At 42.1% G+C, this 16,161-nt stretch overlaps 1 protein-coding gene and 1 long non-coding RNA gene across 2 annotated transcripts in view; both read right to left on the bottom strand.

Moving 5' to 3' along the window:
* Positions 1 to 16,161, bottom strand: part of UBE2G1 (ubiquitin conjugating enzyme E2 G1) — a 103,856-nt gene that overhangs the window by 74,301 nt on the left and 13,394 nt on the right. The window lies entirely within an intron of this gene.
* LOC128774295 (uncharacterized) lies at positions 10,379 to 14,814 on the bottom strand. Its single transcript, XR_008418859.1, has 2 exons — positions 13,075 to 14,814; positions 10,379 to 12,818 (listed from the first exon to the last, which is right to left on the bottom strand). It is a non-coding gene; the product is annotated as an uncharacterized LOC128774295 (long non-coding RNA).

Below are 16,161 nucleotides of genomic sequence, written 5' to 3'. Positions count from 1 at the left end.
TAAATATTCCACATAAATTACTTTCAGTGATCCCTTAAAGACAGTTAAAAAATAAAACATATAGGAGATAAAGCTTCAACAATACTTCAAAAAATTACTTCTAACAATTACTTACAGCAAAAAGCCAACTACTGAATTTATTCTTGACTATCTTTAGTCACAGTACCAAAGACATTGCTAAAAATTGCCGTTACTGAAAACATAGCTCAGTAAGTGTTTACCAACTAGTAAGGGCTGTTTACTCTCCAAACAGTCACCCACTACACAATTCTCATCTTACAAGAGATCTCCTGTTGATCTGCAGAGCATGAAATCAGAGACCGCCTCAGCCTGCCGGATCCACAAGTAAAAATAGAACAGGCTCCAGAGACTCAAATTGAGCAGGGGGAGGAAAAACACGGTCAACCTTATTTAAGAAAACAACCTACGGTACTATTCAAAAACAACAAAAGCAAAAAAACGATGGTTTCTGCTAATTTGAATACACAGTACCGAAAAATTCAGGATTGCACTCTTCAAACTAGTTTCACATCAGGACGGCCAACAGGAGAGTCCACATCTGCTCTTCACGAATTTAGCACAGTATTCAAAATTGCCACGTAACTTACAACTCTGATCCTCATAAAAACGAGCGTACCGCCTTTAAAATACAAGTAGCATCTACTGCCACCAATCTGTGAAGGCCAGTGTTAGTTCTCATCTTAGAAGAAGGCTTTACATGCAGATCACTCTTTATACTAACCCAGTGAACATCAAATATTACCGCTAGTCAACAGGTATAAACGTTGTATCCAGACCTAAACTAAAACAACCCCAAATATATGGATTGGAGAGTCAATTTCACGGTCCCTCAAAGCAGGTAAGACAGTGCAGCCTCATTTATACAACTTGTACTCTCAAAAGGAGTCAAGAAAGGAGAAACGGAGAAAAATAATAAAGATGCTTCAGAAAAAAAGGTATCAATAAGGAAGCAAACACAACTGTAGAAATTCAAAACAAAAGACCGTCGAGTCGTAACACCATCTGTAAGGAACTCCCTCTCTAGATGCAAAGTTAGCAGGGGCCCATCCATTGAACAGAACGGTACCGAGCGTTCAGTACAGCTCAACCAGCCAGTCATGTGCTAGAACAGTCATGTGTGGAGCAGTCGTCAGTATGGCTGGCAGGCACAGTTAAGGGTACATTTCCGAGCCCCCCTGTGATTGGGGAGGCACCACGTGACTACATTTGGCCAATGACTTGTAAGCGGGAGCGCACCCACTCACTTCTGGCCAGAGCTTTTACTCCTCCTGGGTGGAACAGAGCCTCCAGAAAAACAGGGCCTTCCTCTGGCAAGTGCGAGCGGCACTCTTACGGAGCGCCCTCGTGAGCAGAGACCTCTGCCAACCTGAGCCAATGACAAATAAAATACCGAAAATACCTTTGTATTTTAAGCCACTGGGACTTTAGGCGTGTGTACATGTGCGCATATGTGAGTTTAACCACTACATACCCCAGCCCATTCTAATGTAAAAAGTGACCAGTAGAGGTCTTTTTCTCACAAGCTGCCTACTGCTAACCTGGGTCTCCCTGACCTCATGCTGGCAATTTTTTAAAGACAAATAACCACTATTACTGTTTTAGCAAATTTTCTGCCCAACTACAGAAAACTCTAAATTCTGATTTTATCAACCAACCTAATGGTTATTCAATTTCTGTGATTCCTACAAACTTAGTATATACAGCAATGGCTTCAACCAAGTGACTATTTTTGGGACTCTGATCAAGTTCAGGAACCCTGATGCAAACCAGTAAACATCCACCATGACTAATATGAACCAACCAAATCACCACTACGATTACGACTGTTCACCTGCGTGTGCATCCAGGCCTCCACTGGCTCCCAGGAGCCATCCTGTCAAGTGTCTTAAGAGAATCACCACAAAGATTACACACAACTGAGGAAGGAGGAGGGGATGGGAATTACAAAATAGAATACTAATACTGGACTGACCAGTTATGATCACACGAAGGGGTGAGGGCAAACACGTATATAAAAATCACAGCCAAGCACAAAATGATAAATGCCTTAAGGATAAAAAAAAAAAACACTACATCACAGGGCGCCTGGGTGGCTCAGTCGGTTGAGTGTCCGACTTCGGCTCAGGTCATGACCTCACAGTTCATGAGTTTGAACCCCGCGTGGGACTCTGCTGACAGCTCAGAACCTGGAACCTACTTGGTTCGGATTCTCTCTCTGCCCCTCCCCTGCTTGCATTATCTCTCTCTCTCTCGCTCTCTCTCTCTCTCAAAAATAAATAAACATTAAAAAAAAAAAAAATACTGCATAGAGGATAGAAGTTCACTAAAAATGTCAGGCCCTAATCTAGACATATTCTCAATGCCAACAGACTTGAAAACTACTTTGCAAGGGTCAGGGTATTGGATAAGACATCTAAGCAGCAAAAGCATTTAAACTAGTCCTTTACCATAAAGGGTGAGTGTATTTTTCTAAGCAGAGATAGGAAAAAGAAAAGTCCCAAGTAAAAAGTATGTGCTACATAGGAAAAGGAATACATAACAAAAGAGAACAACATTTTTCCAAAGGGGAAATCTCTAAACACAGATGGCTTAAGGTTTATTTTTAAATATCCTACCTTGCCCCCAAGTATAGTATGCATTACAGAGATACATAAAATACAAAATAAATTACATGAGAAAAAGAGAGACAATGAGGGACATTTAATGGAATCAAAAATATGGACATTATAAAAATGCATCAAAAATGCATATGAATCGTCTACATTCACAGAGTCAACAGCCTACAATTTCAGCTCTAAGCTACTGGGTGCTTACTTTTGACGAATGACTAGTTCATCGTACTCAAGATTTCTAACCGCTTATATGAAAAAGGAAGTATGATCAGATAGTCAAACTGAACGCCACTAAGATTTAAAAAAAAATTATCTGACAGATTAAAGGAATTTATTTTCATTGCTCACAAAAAGAATGAATTTAATCCTGAAGGTACCCCCCCTTTTTCTTCATGTTTACTTATTTTTGAGGGGGGGGGGCAGGCAGAGAGAGAGGGAGACCCAGAATCTGAAGCAGGATCCAGGCTCCAAGCTGTCAGCACACCTCCATAGGTGGAGACAGCAGTGACGGCACCCAAAGTACAATTCAGTAAAGACCCCTCCACATAGGGGAGGTGTGCAGCTCTCTCTGGGGGCAGGGGGAGTTAAGGGAGTTCAGCAGGTAGGTGGTTTCAAACCCCTATGAAAATCTAAATCAAGAGACAGAGCCTCCCCTCCCTTCACCAAACGCACAATTTTGAATACAATTTCAAGGGATTCCAGACTACAATGTCCACCCAAGGCCTCTAGAAGGGTGGACTGCAGAGCCCTTAGTCAGTTGTCAAAAAGAGAGTTTAATCCAAGTAGAATTGAGTGGTAGCAACTGATCTCTGACTGCACTCGCTGGCCAGATACCCAGAGTGCAGTTACGCACCCTCTGTGTGGACAGTAGAGGGAAACCCTAGCACAGACTGTCCCAGCGATCACCTACAATGGCTTAACACTCTTGCCGGACATCCACCATCGCCCCCAACCACTCTGGACTCTCAGATGCCTCCAAAGTCCTGGCACCTTCGAACATCTGGCCGGTTCCTACCGATTACTCTCAGACTCAGCCATCGCCTCCACAGTGATGCTTCCCCACCTCCCCCTGCTGTACGACCCTCACGTTTTATGGCCATTACACGTGTCTGTCTTCCTGCCCAGCAGACACACTTCCTACAAGAAGCAGCTTCTCGGGGAAACAGGTGGGGTGGGGCGGGGAGTGGGGCAAAAAAAGGCAGTTTTCTCCAAGGTCTTCCCCACCTGACAGCACAGCCGACCCTTGAACAGCAGGGGTTTGAGCTGTGCAGGTCCACACAGACATGGATTTTTCTTCAATAAATATACCTGGAAATTTTCTTGGAGACTCGGTAAACTCCAGTTCTGTAAGTGTATTTTCTCTTATAATTTTTTAAAATATTTTACTTTTAAGTAATCTCTTTACCCAACATGGGGCTTAAACTCACAACTCCAAGATCAAGAGTCACATGGTACCCCTCTTATGATTTTCTTAGTGACATTTTCTTTTCTCTAGCCTACTCTGTTGTCAGAATACAATATATAATACATACAACATACAAAATATGTGCTAACTGACTGTTTATGTTGTCAGTAAGGCTTCCAGTAAGCAACAGGCTGTTGCTAGTTAAGTTTTGGGGGAGTCAAAAGTTACACGAAGATTTTCAACTGTGCAGGGGGTGGGCTCCCCTGACCCCTGAATTGTTCAAGGGTCAAATGTACTTCAGGTCAGCACCCAAATATGTACCTGAAGAACGAGGCTACCTCTGATGAAGTGAATCAGCCTCGGCAATTTTACCATCTCCTGATACACAAATGACCAAACCTCTACCCCATACAGCATGGCTCAGGTACTAGCTGAGAACACTGTCAAGGCAGTTAAATCCAAATGCCACTTTTAACATTTCCAAATACGTAATAAAGCATTCACAGAACGTCTGACTTTGAGCAGTGTTACTTTCTGCTGTACTCTCCAAACTAAACTATTTGTGAAAAGAGCACCAAGGGGCTGAAAGAAGCAGCTTAATTAAATGGCAGGGCCACTGTAATTTATTTAAACCACTCTGAGATGATATAACCACATCATCTTCATCATAAGGCTGTCTTCCCATTCTGTAGAGAGAAAATGCTTCTATATAGTCCACTCAAAAGTGGTATCATCAGATCACGAGGGAACCATTAAAAAGGACACTGGCCAGAACACATTTTTGTTACCCTAATGTTAATTATTACTTTACCCATAAAGAAGTAGTCTCCCAAGAGCCCTAAGAATGATCCATATGGTAAATTAAAGTGTATCAGTCAAAGTTCAGGGCAGAAACAGATTAGGTGTTTTAAGGAGAAGAAATTTAATGAGGAACCGGACGCTTACAAAGTTACTAGAAGGGCTAAAGGAATAAGTTAGAGAAAGAACCTCCAGGAAGACAACCAGAGAAACACAGAACTGACCCACCAACAGCCCCTGGAGCTAAGAGTTCAAGAACAGAGTACAGCAACCGCCATCCGGATTCAGAAAGGTGAAACCAAGAAGAAATCACTACACCACTTGTATGCAACACTGTACTGCAGATCGCAGCCAATGGAACAAGAAAAATAAAACAAAGGTGCACAAATCAAAAATTGTGTTTATTTGCAGACCGCTGTGTATGCAGAAAACACTACAGAAAATGTACAAAAAGTTAACTCGGGGGCGCCTGGGTGGCTCAGTCGGTTGGGCGGCCGACTTCGGCTCAGGTCACGATCTCGCGGTCCGTGGGTTCGAGCCCCGCGTCGGGCTCTGTGCTGACAGCTCGGAGCCTGGAGCCTGCTTCCGATTCTGTGTCTCCCTCTCTCTGACCCTCCCCTGTTCATGCTCTGTCTCTCCCTGTCTCAAAAATAAACGTTAAAAAAAAAATTTTTTTTTTTTTAAAAAGTTAACTCAGTTTAGCCAGACTGCACAATACAAGGTCAAAATACAAAAAAATATTTTATTTCTATACATATACGTAAGCAAGAATAATTGGAAAATAAAATTTTCATGATTTAAATTATGACAACATTTTCAAAAATGATCTCTTTGACCCATGCCACGGCAACTTCTTACTAAACATGTCTCCAGAGGCAAGGAATACAAAAGCAAAAATTAACTACTAGGACTTCATCAAGATAAAAAGCTTCTGCACAGTGAAGGAAACAATCAGCAAAACTAAAAGGTAACCAACAGAATGGGAGAAGATATTTACAAATGACATATAGGTTAAAGGGTTAGTATCCAAAATCCATAAAGAACTTCTCAAACTCAACACCCCAAAAACATACTTCTTCAGGTGAAGAAATGGGCAAGAGACATGAACAGACACTTTTCAAAAGACAACACCGAGATGGCTAACAGACACATGAAAAGATGCCCAATATCACTCATCATCAGGGAAATACAAATGCAAACCACAATGAGACACCACCTTACACCTGTGAGAATGGCTAACATTAACAACTCAGGCAACAACAGATGTGGGCAAGGATAAGTAGAAAGGGGAACACTTTTGCACTGCTGGTGAGAATGGAAACTGGTGTAGCCACTCTGGAAACAGTATGGAGGTTCCTCAAAAAATTAAAAATAAAGCTACCCTATGACTCAGCAATTGCACTACTAGGTATTTATCCCAAGGATACAAAAGTACGGATTCAAAAGGGCACATGCACCCCAATCTTTATAGCAGCACTATCAAGAATAGCCAAACTATGGAAAGAGCCCAAATACCCATTGACTGACAAATGGATAAGGAAGATGTGGTGTGTATATATATATGTATGTATGTATAAGGTGTGTGTGTGTGTGTGTGTGTGTGTGTGTATACATAGTATATACTTACGTATGTATGTATAAGGTGTGTGTGTATACATGTATGTGTATATATATACATATGTATGTATAGGTGTATATATACATATACACACAGTGGAATATTACTCAGTGATCAAAAAGAATGAAATCTTGGGGCACCTGGGTGGCTCAGTGGGTTAAATTTCCAACTTTAGCTCAGGTCATGATCTCACGGTTCATGGGTTCGAGCCCCGTGTTGAGCTCCGTGCTGACAGCTCAGAGCCTGGAGCCTGTTTCGGATTCTGTGTTTCCTTCTCTCTCTACCCCTCCCCCACTCATGCTGTCTCTCAAAAATAAACATTTTTTAAAAAATTTTTTTAAATAATGAAATCTTTCCATTTGCAACAATGTGGATGGAACTAGAGTGTATTACGTTAAGTGAAATAAGTCAGAGAAAGATAAATACCTAATTTCACTCGTGTGGAATTTAAGAAACCAAACGGATGAACATAGGGGAAGGGAAGGGAAAATAAGATAAAAACAGAGAGGGAGGCAAACCATAAAAGACTCTTAAATGCAGAGAACAAACTGAGAGTTGCTGGTGGGGTGTTGGGTGGAAAGATGGGCTAAAATCGGTTATGGGTACTGAGGAGAGCACTAGTTGGGATGAGCACCGGGTATTACCTCTAAGTGACGAATCACTAAATTCTACTCTTGAAACCATTGTTATACATTATATGTTAACAAACGTGGATTTAAATAAAATTTGTTTAAAAAACATGAAATACTGATGGATACATTCAATAAAACAGGTGTAAGAGCTACACAAAGGAAGCAACAAACTTTGCTAAAATGTAAAAAGACATAAAAAAATGGAGAGGTATGTCATGTTCACAGAACAGAAGACTCAATACTGTTAAGAATGTTCATTCTCCTCAAATTAGTCTACAAATTCACTGTAACTCCACTCAAAATCATAGCAGGCTTTTTTTGGAAATCCTCAAACTGACTTGAAAAGACCTCAAAAAGCGAAAACAATCTTTAAAAGGGAAAACAAAGTTGAAGGACTTATACTATGTAATTTCGAGACTTACTACATAACAACAGTCCAGAGACTCTGACACAGGCTGGAGGACAGACACACAGACCAGTATAACAGAATGCAGCGCCCTACAGAGACCTGCACGACAGGTTGCTCAACAGATTTCCAACAAAATTCTACGATAATTCAGAGCAAAATTACAGTGTTTTCCACAAATGCTAGAACAGATGTAATGTACTACAGCATAGATCAACCTAAAAAATAATATGCCAAGTGAAAGAAGCCAGACACATTTCTAGGAGATGTCCAGAAAAGGCAAGTTCATGGGGATAAAGAGTAAACCAGTGGTTGACTGAGGCTGGCAAAGTGACTGCTCACAGGTACAAGGGTTCTTTCTGAGGTGACGGAAATGTCCTAAAATGACACTGTGATGATAGATGCAACTCTAAATGTACAAAAGGCACACAATTATACACCTAAACCAAGGAGATTTTATGGTATGCAAATTAAACCTCAATAAATCTGTTTTAAAAAATAAACGTCTGGGGCGCCTGGGTGGCTCAGTCAGTTAAGCGTCTGAGTCTTGATTTTGGCTCAGGTCATGATCTCAGTGTCATGAGATCCAGCCCACCATCCAGGCTCAGCACTGGGCGTGGAGCCTTCTTAATAGATTCTCTCTCGCCCTCTGCCCCTCCCCCACTCTTAAAAATAAAGAAGTAAATAAGGTTCTAGGGGGAAAAGGGAGAGAGTAAGTTCTTGGAAATTAGAAATATAATTGCCAAATAAAACATTAAGTGACCAAACCAAATTATAAAACCAAGTTACTAACATGGCAGAAAAAGGAGAGAAAATCTCCAAAATATATTAACAAGAGATAGAAAATAGCCAATATGAAAATAAAGGGGCAAAGAAAAGAGATTAGGGAGTTCAAACACCTGAGCAGTAGAAGCTCCAAAGACAATGCTGGAGAATCCAAATGACAAAAAAGTGAAAGAAGGACATTTCTGAGCTAAAGACAGACCTAAGCCTGTAACCCAAAAGAGCCCAGGTAGAGACTAAAACAATGAATGAAAAAAATGTTGTACTTAAGAGACACACATGGAAAGTAAAACTTTCTAACTCCCAAGTACAAAGAAAACTCTCTGAACTTCAAAACAGTATCTACACAGGCACAAAAATTAGACTGACATGAGTCACTCTCCTTTTACTATCTGCTCCTGAGGAATTCTGGGCGCCACAGCCAATGGGACAATGACATCCAAGTTCCGTGAGGAAAAGATGTTGAAGCCAGAATTCAATTCCCAAAAAAACTAACAATCAAATGTTAGGACAAAATAAAGGCATTCTTCAATATGCAAGGACTCACAACTGCCACCCACTCTTCATAAAATTAAGAAATACTGTAACAAGGACAGCATGAGCTAGGAGAGAAATGGGGGGTGGGTGAGGGCAGAAGGAAGAAACATTCGGGGGCTTAGAGATTCTCCGCCAACAAAGTTTCAGTGATGAGAATTATACTTCCTCTTTAGGTCCAAAATCATATGTGGTATTACAGCAACAACCATATAAATGCTGTTTTCTGGTTTTCCTTTTTTGAGACTAGACAAGCCCTGAAGACCACTTCAGTTATAAAGAGAATATAAATATTATAAACCTTGACAATATAAAAAATAATATAATTAGCAAAATCTGTAGGAGGGGGAGAAATCACTGAAGGGGAAATGAGCTAATTTACCTTTTATATAGCAGGGACTCCTATGTAAGGCTGATAAATCACTTCATTAACAAAAATAAAGACAATCAGAAAAGCTACAAATATGTGGTAAGAATTAGGAAAGGAGTGTTATTACACTAAAATCTTTATCTTTCACAATAAGAAGTTAAATAAACTCACGAATTCAATGGTAGCATGTAAATTATAGTGGTAACCATGCACATGAACTCTTTGATTCCCTCTGGAGAGTGGGAAAAGGAGGGTGTGGGTAAGAGACTTAACTTTTCATTCTATTCTCTTCAGTAGAACTTACATTTTTTGCCATGAATATGCACCACTTTCATAATTTAAAGAATTGTTTTAATAAAAAGAATTATGTGGGAATGCAAGCTGGTGCAGCCACTCTGGAAAACAGTATGGAGGTTCCTCAAAAAACTAAAAACAGAACTACCCTATGACCCAGCAATTGCACTACCAGGTGTTTATCCACGGGATCCAGGTGTGCTGTTTCGAAGGGACACATGCACCCCCATGTTTACAGCAGCCCTATCGACTGCAGCCAAAGTATGGAAAGAGCCCAAATGCCCATCGATGGATGAATGGATAAAGAAGATGTGGTATATATATATATACAATGAGGTATTACTCGGCAATCAAAAAAGAATGAAATCTTGCCATTTGCAACTACGTGGATGGAACTGGAAGTTATAATGCTAGGTGAAATCAGTCAGAGAAAGACAAATGTCATATGATTTCACTCATATGAGGACTGTAAGAGACAAAACAGATGAACATAAGGGAAGGGAAACAAAAACAATATAAAGACAGGGAGAGGCACAAAACGTAAGAGACTCATAAATATGGACAACAAACAGAGGGTTACTGGAGGGGGTGTGGGAGGGGGGATGGGCTAGGTGGGGGAGGGGCATTAAGGAATCTACTCCTGAAATCACTGTTGCACTGTATGCTAATTTGGATGTGAATTTAAAAAATTAAATAAAAATAAAAATAAAAATAGGGGCGCTTGGGTGGCTCAGCTCAGGTCATGATCTCACAACTCGTGAGTTCGATCCCTGCATCGGGCCCTGTGCTGACAGCTCAGAGTCTGGAGCCTGCTTCAGATTTTGTGTCTCCGTCTCTCTCTGCCCCTCAACTCTTGAGCTGTCTCTCTCTCTCTCAAAAATAATAAACATTTAAAAAAAAATTAAAAAGAAGATAATTTGGCAGTTTCTTATCAAGTTAAACATAGTCTTACCATGCAATCCACATTCACATGCCTAGGTATTTATGCAAGTGGACTGAAAACACATTCACACAAAAACCTGTCCACGAATGTTTTCAACAGCTCTATTCATAATCATTAAAAACTGGAAACACCAAGATCCCAAGATATCCTTCAACTGGGAAAAGATACCCAAACTGTGGTACGATGGAATGTATACGGCAGAAGGTATACAAGGGAATACTACTTAGTGATAAAAAGGAACAGACTACTGATCCATGCAACGACGTGGACAAATTTTAAATGCGTATCGCTCAGTGAAAGGAGCCAGAACCTAAAAGCTACCTATGTTATTCTGGAAAAGGCAAAACTACAGAGACAGAAATCAGATAGGTGGCTGCCGGGACTGGTGGGGCAGGGAGGGACTGGCTGCAACGGGGGACACGCAGGGGAACTGTAGGCGATGCAACTCTTCTATAGGGTCCGGCAGCGGTGGACACACAACCTTACACACTTGCCAAAGCCCACAGAATGAACAGCAATATATGCAAATAAATTTCAAAAATCAACGAGGCTGGAATGAAGACTATGACAAATGACTGACTGTATCACAAATGTATGACAAAACCTTACTGATGGGTTTCAGGGAAAAGGAGCTGCCGAAGTTAACGCTGGAAATCCCACGTTCTGCCCAGAACTGAGAAGGCAGGCACAGAAAGAACGGTCCTAACTGCTGTACTCTGGCTGTAAATCTGTTTCCAACAAGGGTCTGGGTCAGCAATTCTGAAACCACTTTTAAACACACGGTGGGAGCCGTTTCTCACTGTCAGAGAGGTAAGTGACAGAAGAACAAGAAGGGAAGGCGAGGATCAACACCGGTACTTTCATCAGAGTCCGAACCCCGGGAGGAACCCAGGCGTAGCTTACTGTACAGACAGATGGATCACACGACGTTACGGACACAGCAGGCCTGGGAGAGCGTAAGCGTCCCACAAAGTGAGGACATTCCAGTGGCACCAAGCACTCCCAGTGCCCAGATCTTGGCTTCTAGATACCACATTTCACGTTCTTGGAAAAACAGCCGATCCCAGGGCCGGAACAGAGAAAATACAAGACAGGTCTGGCATTCTCTAGTCAGCAGAAAATAAGGGAGAGCTCAAAAGTTGAAAGGATGAGCGCCTGTCAAACGAACACTGGGGCCACGCTCAAAGAACTCTCAACGACCAAAGCTGGAGAAGCTGAGGAACAACACGCACGATGGAAGAAAGGAACAGAGCATGCGACGGTTAACTGTAGGTGTCCACCTGAACAGGCCACAGAACCCAGACCCCTGGTCAAGCAGCACTCCAGATGTTTCTGTGGAGGTATTTTTCAGACAAGATCATAATTTAAATCGGTAAATTTCGAGTAAAGCCGATTACCCTCCATAAGGTGAGTGGGCCTCATCCGATCAGTTGAAGGCCTTAATTTTTCAAAGACCAACCTCCCCCAAAAGGAAACTCTGCCGACACACTGCCTTCAGAGTTGAACTGCAACATGAAGCCTTCCCTAGAGCTCCAGCCTGCCAGCTCCCCTACCGATTCTGGGCTTGTCAGCGTCTACAATCACACACCATGATTCATAAGTACGACATACACGTACATATATCCCGCATATGTGTATCTCCATCCTTCCGGGTTCTGTTTCTCTGGAGAACCCTACTAATACAAATTTTAACCCAAAGTAGAAAATACAGTACACAAGTCTGTGGAGCTCCTGGCCGGCTCAGTCACTAGGGCACGTAACTCTTGATCTCAGGGTATTCAGTTCCAGCCCCATGTTGGGCACGGAGCCTACTTAAAATTTTTTAAAAAGTCTATGCACAATAAATCACTGAATAAACAAATAAATAGGGGAGAAGTGACAAGCCTTCCTTACAGAGGAATTCCAAATAATGTTAAGTAAAGACTCTCCCCTCGGGGAGGTGGGGCCTAGTCCCTCCTTCCCACATGAGTGGGGGCTGGACCTAGCTTACAAAGAAAAGGACAGAAAAGGGGGAAAACTCACTTTACAGTGGAGAAACCTGACCAACACTGCCTCAACCATGTGGCCAAAGTTCACACGACCAATGCCGTCGTGTGGTAATTAAGGGCCACTGGTCAACGTGATGAGGAGGGAACTTCACCTCTGCAGTATTCTTTCTGAAAACCCATACCCCCAGTCTAATCGTGAGAAAAACATTAGACAAACCCAATCTGAGAGACAGTCCACAGTTTACCTAATCAGTATTCCTGAAAACAAGAAAAGCCATGAAAAACAATAAAACTCTGCCAACAGAAAACTCACCCAACAAAGCAGACTAGGAAGACAGGACAATAGACACAATGTGGTGTCCCAGATGGGCTCCTGGGACACAGAAGTGGAAGGCAGGTAAAAACTACGAAAACCTAGGGGCGCCTGGGTGGCGCAGTCGGTTAAGCGTCTGACTTCAGCCAGGTCACGATCTCGCGGTCCGTGAGTTCGAGCCCCGCGTCAGGCTCTGGGCTGATGGCTTGGAGCCTGGAGCCTGGAGCCTGTTTCCGATTCTGTGTCTCCCTCTCTCTCTGACCCTCCCCCGTTCATGCTCTGTCTCTCTCTGTCCCAAAAATAAATTAAAAATGTTGAAAAAAAAACAAACAAACAAAAAAACAAAACTACGAAAACCTCAAGTGTGAACTTTAGTTAACACGAACGTAAAAATGGGGCGCCTGGTGGCTCAGTCGGTTGAGCGTCCGACTTCCGCCCAGGTCACCATCTCACGGTTCGTGGGTTCCAGCCCCGCGTCGGGCTCTGTGCTCACAGCTGGGAGCCCGGAGCCTGCTTCGGATTCTGTGTCTCCCTCTCTCTGCCCCTCCCCTGGTCACGCGCTCTCTCTCAAAAATAAATAAACCTTAAAAAAAATGTTTTTAAGTAACAATAATAATGTAAACGCACTGGTTCATTAATTGTAACAAACGTGCCACACTGACGTGAGATGTTAGCGGACAGAGGAAACTGGGAACACAGTATATAGGAACTCTCTATGCTATCTTTGCGCTTTTTCTAATAGATCTACAACTGTTCTAAAGTTAAAAGTTAAGGGAAAAAAAGCCTGTCACAATGGTACTGCTTCCCCAACAGCCACACACCATTGGCCTTGCACCTCAAAGAGAGCAGCAGGAAGCACAGAGCTCTCACCCAGGCCACCAGTGCACCTGCAAGACTTAAATATAAACCAACTGGATGGCAGTTTGGTTCTGTTCCACCAAGCAAATGCTAAGGGTAGAAGCAGCAGCAAGGGTATAATCCTCAGGGAGAGACAGAGAGACAACCAGGGAGGACACTGAAAAACACGAGATTTCTCAGGGGAACGCCCACACCATAAATGTCCACAGCAGTTTGTAAAAAGATGTTATGAAGTCCCAGACTTCTAACGATGACAATATAAACTGTCCTATGCACTGTTAAAGAAAAATACACATATCATCCTCTACTTACCTCGGGCAAAGAGTATTAAGGAAGGTCTCAGAATAACATCCCTCTCCACATAAGCCCTGAAATAGATATTTTCGTTTCAGAATGCTCCAGCACAGATGAGAAACAGACAAACCCAAAACATCAGGTGAGGCCATGAGCAACAGTAGCTCCCCTTCCAGAAGTCGCCAAGTTCCCACAGTCTAACAAGCAGCAAGCCATTCTGTAACTAGCACAGTCTTCGGAATAAGGTGACCTGGGTGGAAACCTGTTTCTGCCATTTACTTGCTAAATGGATCTGGAAAAACAGCTTCTTGATCCTGGGCTACGTTCCCGAAAGAGAATGAGTATATAACCGGAAGCTTAATGAACTCAACTCCAAAGACTAAGATTTTCACTGAATCTCTTAACACTAAAGGACCTTCCTTCCAGAATGTCAGTTTCCTAAAAAAAGCAAAATACAACAAAAAGAAAAATAATCAAATGTTAACAGAGGCTTCGAAGGGATGGCTGATATTTACATTACATATGCTTTATCTTTTTCAAACCTACAATAATCATGTTCATCTGTAATTAGTAAAATTATTTTAAACCATACATATGCCATTTTCCTCTAGAATGTCTTGACTTGGGTCACCAAAGATTTATTCTAAATACATTTGACTCACCCTCAAAAAGGAAAATCAAAGGAACATATGACCCCAAAGACACCTTAGAACTTAAGTAGGAAAGGACTAACTAGATCAACCCATTGGTATATTCTCTATGCCCATCTAATTTAAATACTATTAAAGACAGCCTCAGAGATTAAAGAAATCTAATTGTCTCGGTTTTGCTATTGCGAATAAGCCAAACTTAAGTTTCCTCTTCTGGAAAATGTGGTCAGCCACCTGGGTAGGGAGCCTAAGGTGGCTAAGGTAAAGGACCAGAGAGAAACTTTAAAGACTTAAAAAAAAAAAAAAAAAGGAAAGAGAAAAGCCAAAAGCCAGGGGTGGTGGTGGAAAGGACACCTTCATTTTTGTGGCAATTTATAGAGTTGGGAAAACCACAGCCATAGTAGGTAGAACTGTCCATTAAAGAAACTGCTATGAGAGAAAAAATTAGGACCTTGCTGAGACCGGGAAGGCATTCCAACAAAAGTCATTTGGTCAAAGCTACACCTCTAAAAAGGGCAACAATGTCTATTAACCAATATTTGTCTATAAATCTCTGCCTTCCCCACTAGATAGGGAAGCCAGGGATTGTATCATGTAACCCCAGGGCCAGGCATACAGAAAGAACTGTTTACGAAATGGAAGTATTCCAATTGTTTTGCTTCCTATCTTAAAAGATTTAGTTCACATGTCCTGAAGTCCTGGGGCGGGGGGGCGGCGGGGCAGGGCCCCAGTAAGGTAGTTCTAATCCATTCAATAATTTATTGGTCGCCTGCTATGCTATGTTTCAATCACCTTTCTAAGGCATCTGTGATGTCAACAGTCAAAAACAAAACCCTCTGTCCTCGGTGGTGGGATGGGGAAACAGGTGAAGGGGACTGAGGGCACGCTCGTCATGATGAGCACAATGGGCAACTGAGAAACGCATAGAATTGCTGAATCCCAGTATCCTAGGACCGAAGTGGAACACTGCATGTGAATTATACTTGAATAATCTCTGTCCTCATGGAGAGAACATCATCTAAATGTCATTCTCCACCCTGTCCAGAGCAGTGAGACTCCAAATATGCTCCATTAACTGGCGCTGATGCAGAAAACCGTTACTGGTCCGTGACACGTGATGCCAAGCAAGCATTTAGAAACTCATGCAGTCACTGCATATGAACCTAATATTATAAAGTAGGCTCAAATTTACGTCTCTTTCTAATTCATTTTTTATTGTTTTTCTAAGTATCATTACATAATTAATTAGAACTTTTTTAAGTGGGTCTTTCAGGGTGTCTGGCTGGCTCAGTTGGTGGAACATGTGACTCTCAGTTTCGGGGTTCTAAGTTTGAGGCTCACGCTGGGTGTACAGGTTACTTAAAAATACAATCTTAAGGGGCGCTTGGGTGGCTCAGTCGGTTGAGTGGCCGACTTCGGCTCAGGTCACGATCTCGCGGTCCGTGAGTTCGAGCCCCGCGTCAGGCTCTGTGCTGACCGCTCAGAGCCTGGAGCCCGTTTCAGATTCTGTGTCTCCCTCTCTCTCTGCCCCTCCCCTGTTCATGCTCTGTCTCTCTCTGTCTCAAAAATAAATAAACGTTAAAAAATATATATATTAAAAAAAAATACAATCTTAAAAAAAAAAAGCTGCTCTTTCATCACA

The sequence above is a fragment of the Panthera pardus genome, unplaced genomic scaffold (assembly GCF_024362965.1).
Source record: "Panthera pardus isolate Hobbes unplaced genomic scaffold, ASM2436296v1 HiC_scaffold_3, whole genome shotgun sequence".
NCBI lineage: Eukaryota > Metazoa > Chordata > Mammalia > Carnivora > Felidae > Panthera > Panthera pardus.
The sequence above is the reverse complement of the archived record's forward strand: the minus strand, read 5'-3'. Positions and strand labels throughout refer to the sequence as shown.